At 37.4% G+C, this 5729-nt stretch overlaps 1 long non-coding RNA gene across 2 annotated transcripts in view; it reads left to right on the top strand.

The window, feature by feature from the left end:
* The window catches only part of LOC128249607 (uncharacterized), a 154762-nt gene that overhangs the window by 128624 nt on the left and 20409 nt on the right, over positions 1–5729 (top strand). Inside the window, exon 1 of one of the 2 annotated variants that reach the window (XR_008265716.1) lies at positions 4207–4288. The exons of the other annotated variant lie outside the window; for it this stretch is intronic. This is a non-coding gene — a long non-coding RNA (uncharacterized LOC128249607). Of the gene's footprint in view, positions 1–4206; positions 4289–5729 lie in introns of those variants that run through there. 2 annotated transcript variants of the gene reach the window in all.

Here is a 5729-nt window from a genome sequence, read left to right as displayed (position 1 = left end):
CACACACACACACACACATAAATCTATGTTTGTATGTGTAAGTGTGTGTCATGACTTCATTATGTTTGTTTCCCACCACCACTTGACAACTAGTGATGGTTCGATTACATCCCATAACTCACACTGGGGTTGGTTTGTATGACTAAACCTTTCATGGTCATTCCCCTGTATGGCTGCAGTCCAATGATGAAAACAAGTAAAAAGAAAAAAAGTAAAGGAAAAAGAAATGTTTTTTTTTCTTTTGCCTTCATATTAAAACTAGGACGCAATAACTCCAGGACTACTTTAGATAGTCAAATATACATAGCAAGAAGAATGTAGCTCATGTCACCAATGAAATATGATGCATCGAATTGTCCCTTCATAAGGCAATGAAATAGAAATTGCTTTGTCACTGAATCTCAAAGTTCATGTTTACAACATGTGTATATGAATAACAAATGGTAAAAAAAAACACTCACAAGAGAGAGCAGATGTATGCTTCCATAATTGTGTGTGGAGAGAAAGAAAAATTAGTAAAAATACCAATAGTTCTGTGACTATTTTAGCTTGAGTGGGATAGTAAAAGATACAAGAAAAAAAAAACTAAGTACAAAGAGAGAAGATTTCTTGGTTAGTTGTTCTCTGTACTTTACACCCTGTTACTCTAACAATTTTTCTGAGCTGTGTCAGTTGGATGGAATAAATTGCATCATCGAAGCTCTAAAGTCATTTTCCATATCTCATGGAAAAACCTATGGGTTCACTAAGGTTATATTTTAACCTTTTTGTTACCATATTTCTGTTGAGATACTCTGTGTTTCTTTCAATTAATTTTAAATACAACAAGGAAATTAGTAAAATAACTTAGTTATCATTCAGCTACTGTTAGGAACATAAATTGTGACTAAGGTTTGGTGGAAGATTTTAATTCGAAACTTTTGAAAACAAAATATTTGTACTACAGAGCCAGAGGTGGTTTCAGCCGGGTTGGTATCGGAATGGTTAAATTATTAATGTCTAAGCAGGTCAGGGTTCAGAGAATATCATTATCTCTCTCTTTATCTCTTTCTCTCTCTCTCTCTCTTTAAGCCCAAGAAGACATCTTAGCATCAACTATTTTTACTAAGGTGTGGAGTTGTCTATTTTTTTACTTCAATGGGCATTTGTTTTCTTTCAGTTATAGGAACAATTCTGAATATTGCAGTGGGGTGTGAATGAAACATGGTTTACTTTTAGTTTCAAATTATGGTTGGGTTCTTGCTAAAAGTGTTTTGATAACTCACTGGAAAGGACTAATTTATATCAATACCTTTGTGCGTGTGTGTGTGTGTGTGTGTGCGTATGTGTGCACACGCATGCACATGCACCTGATATTGTATGGTAGTAGTAAAGAAAAGTCCCTATCAGGCCAGAGGTATTATTTGTTTCCTGTCTTCCAAGGAAACACATGGGAAAATATCACATTGCCTGGAAACAGATGAAGGTTGGTATCAGGAAAAGCATCCAACCATAGAAAATCTGCCTCAACAAATTCCATCCAACCCATGCATGTATGCAAAAGGGGATGTTTAAAGAGACAATGATGTTGATGTCGATATACACACACACATTGTGTTTTCAGAATCTCAGTTTCGCTGAAATGGGCTGGTCTTCTCCAGCATCACTTACCTGCAGTCATCCTAATCCTGTGAGGCTTAACATTTTGAGAGAAGTCTTCAAAACTTTGTCCCTTGTCTTCCCGAGTCTCCCTCTTCAACAAGTTCCATTCACTTTAAATAGTTTGCACTTCTTTATGCAGCCATTCTCATACATTTACAGGGTGTGTCCATATCTCTCCTTTCTTGCACACTACATCCAATTCCTCTTATGTCCATTTTTTCTCTCAACACAGTTGTACTTTGCTGTTCATGTACACTTACATTGTACATCCAATGGAGCATACTAGCTTAATTTGTTTTTCTTGTATCTGCAAGACCTCTACATTCAGAGCCCATGTGCCACTATCATGTGGCATTGCAGTCTATCAACAATCATAATACAATCTATCTTTCACTCTGGAAACAAATGTTTTATTACAGCAGGTAAAATCTCTAAGAACTTTTCTGTAGCTTGTTCTTATTAGCTACAAGGCTTTCAGAAGTCCACCTCCACTACTAATTCAATTATCCTCTTGGATATTTGAGAGTCTGTTTCCCATGTGCTCTTAGTGTTTATTAGTTCCGAGCATCTACCACAAACACAGTCTACTTTCTCTGCTCACCTGCCTGTGATATTACCACACATCTATTATGTGGTCTTAGTTTGCATTGGGTATATAATAGGGAATTCCTACCTTCTTTTCTGCATACTGAGCAAGGCCATTTCCTTGATGGAAGCAGAAATTTTATGCTTACTAAATCTTTGGTTTTTACTAAATTTACTTCAAAGATCTTTGACTCCAGCTTTTGCTTCCACATCTGGAATTTCTTTTCCATTCAACTGCAGATTAAGCTATAATTATGAGGTTATTAGCATAAAGGAGTTCTCTAGCAACTAGTCTTAAACTCTTCTGTTATGACCTGGAGAGCTATGATAAATATGAGGGACTGAGAATCAAGTCTCCAACTTTCACCCTGAACTCGTTATACTTTTTGTTAACAATCACCTTACTGACAGTATCTCTGTACATAGCTTTCATGGCTTTCATGAGCTATTCATCTACCCCTAGCTTCCTTACCAACCACAAGATCTCAGAGTAAGGGGGATCTTATTGAATGCTTTCTTCAGGTCAATGAACACCAAGTTCAATGACTTTTAATGAACTACTTCTACAGTTTGTCTTAGAAGAAAGAGGGCATCAAAAGTACTTCCCTCCCAGCCCCAAATCTAACTGCCTCTCATCTAACCTAATTGTCATTCTAATTAATTGGATTCATCCCATAACTTCCATTACATGGTCTAGAAATTTGATACTTCTGTAGCTGTTTCTAACAAAGGTATATCCTCTATCCTTATGGCCGCTGACTATAATGCTGCTACACCAGTTGTTAGGAATAACACCTTCCTGTGCAACCTGATTAACTAAGCTCAATCTTACACTACCAGATATTTTAAGCATCTCAGTAGTAATTTCTGATAGTCTAGGGGGCTTTTCTTGTTTTAATATCCTTAACAGCTTTGTCTGTCATACTGCTGTCAACTAGTTCCTCTTTCAAGTCTACATTGGAAAGACCGTCATTATCCCATGCATTCTCCACATTCAACAGCCTCTCGTAGTAGCATTTCCATACCTCTTTCATTTCAGAATCATTACGTGCGAGTGTACTGTTATCCTTCCGTACACACTTCTCACCCACATCTCTACTCACTTGGAAATATTGTCTTGCAATTTGGAGCCTCTCACACCTCTGATCCTTAACATTACTAAATCGCTTCCTTTTTGTTTTCCCCACTTGCTAAGTAAGCCTGTCACATAGCTTCTCTTCCAGCTACCTGATGTAACGCTCTCTTTCCCCGCCCCCCACCTCGTCTATTCTTCCACTCTTTCCATATCATCAGCTTGCTGCTCAACATATTCGTTGAAAATCACTAGCCACTGATAAACGCGTGTGTATGTGTATGTGTGTGTGCGTGTGTGTGTGTGTGTGTGTGTGTGCATGACTGTGTGCGTCTATAGTTTGGATAATTAAGCGTTTATTCCCCTATATATTTTTCCTTCCCTGTCTTTTATTATCTCCTGTAGCTCCTCCCTCCTTCGTCACTTCCCCTTTATTCTTACTTCCCTCTTTTTCATTTTCTCCCACCATCATCCATGCTTCCTCTTCTCCTGCTTCGCCTCACTCTCCGCCTGCTGATCTGTCTCTCAGCCAGATTGTCAGTCACTCAGACCATCTCTCCCGTTGTCTTCTTTTCGACTCGTCTTCACGTTCTGAAAGTAAATTTTGTCCTGCTGAACAGATCTAAACCTTTTTTTTTTTTCTCACACTCAACTAAATACATTTAAACCACTCACACTTTCCAATCATTCATCCCCTCTTTAACAACTCTCTGTCTCTCTTTCTTTCTTTCTCTCACCCCTCCACCACAAAAACATATATTTATAAAGGATGGGGTGGGCGGGAGATTGGAAGACGTAAGAAGAGAAATTGAAACGTCATCGTCACCAGCTGTTCTCTTTCTGTGTATCTCTCTACTATATGTGTGCCTATCTATCTATCTATCTATCTATCTATCTATCTATCTATATTCTTACTGAGAAATACTGAACTATTTCACATTAACCTGATGTTCTCTCACTACACATTGTCTGCTACAATGTAAATTGACGGTAATTTACTAGAAATTCTCGATGTTTTTAAATATTCAAACGCCGTTTGATTTTCAGCAGTTTTAAGTTTTATTTACAAGACAGAGTAACATGTGCTTACATACATGATCGCACACACTAACACGCACTTACATATATATACACTAACACACACAGACAAGGGCCCTTACAGATTCTACAGTCCACCCACACAAAATATATTTGTGTATGTGTGTAATCTAGAGATGTTCAATATAGAAAACACATTATAATGCTCAAATGATTTTAACTTAAACATCAAAGTCCTTATCGAGGACTATGACCGCAGGGCAAAGAGTGACTATAAGAGGAATTCGGGTGATATATAAAATATACACATACAGCTTGCTTACCAACCACATGGTTCCGGGTTCAGTCCCACTGCGTGGCACCTTGGGTCTTCTACTATAGCCTCGGACCGACCAAAGCCTTGTGAGTGGATTTGGTAGACGGAAACTGAAAGAAGCCCGTCGTGTATATGTATATATATATGTATATGTGTGTGTGTTTGTGTGTCTGTGTTTGTCCCCCTAGCATTGCTTGGCAGCCGATGCTGGTGTGTTTATGTCCCCCGTCACTTAGCGGTTCGGCAAAAGGCAAAAGAGATCGATAGAATAAGTACTAGGCTTACAAAGAATAAGTCCCGGGGTCGATTTGCTCGACTAAAGGCGGTGCTCCAGCATTGCCGCAGTCAAATGACTGAAACAAATAAAAGAGTAAAAGAGTATACATGTTAATATATATAGGGATATACATAGAGAAACCAAAACTGAAAATATTCAGATGAGCACTCGTGTATAAGCATATAGATATTTATTTACAGAATAAATTTCTTTATCATTTGGAGTACAAATGATAAAGGAAACTGAGGAGAGAGGGCATGGTATTTCAAAGCCGACAACTGTTACTGAGGGTCCAGAATTTCCCAATAGTCGTATCATTAGCAGATGGAGTATGCAGAACGTTAAGGATAAACAACCAGTAGTGAATACATTAATGTAAAACAAGACTCCGTCTTCAGAGTGTAAAGACTAGCAACTTGCCTTAGTTTTGTGTATTTTTTGCACTACTTGTAAATTTGTTAGGTAAATATATAAATATCTATATGCTTATACACGAGTGTTCATCTTCTGAACATTTAAAATTTTTATTTAACTCTTTATATATATATATATCCCTATACATATTCATATGTGTCTATGTAAATATATTTTATACATCAAGCCCAAGTATAACAGGCCGAAACAGTAAGGATGATTTGGAAACTTGACTGACGAGAGAAAACTGTGAATGACCTGTCCTTGTTTTTCCTATCCGTCTTTGTATTGTCTATCTGTCTGGATGATTTATTGTCGTCTATTGCGTTCTTGTTCCATTTTGTGTGTGTGTGTATATATATATATATATATATATATATATATAT

Source organism: Octopus bimaculoides, chromosome 16, assembly GCF_001194135.2.
Source record: "Octopus bimaculoides isolate UCB-OBI-ISO-001 chromosome 16, ASM119413v2, whole genome shotgun sequence".
Taxonomy (NCBI): domain Eukaryota; kingdom Metazoa; phylum Mollusca; class Cephalopoda; order Octopoda; family Octopodidae; genus Octopus; species Octopus bimaculoides.
Note: the sequence above shows the minus strand (reverse complement) of the source record. Positions and strands in the feature narration are given on the sequence as shown.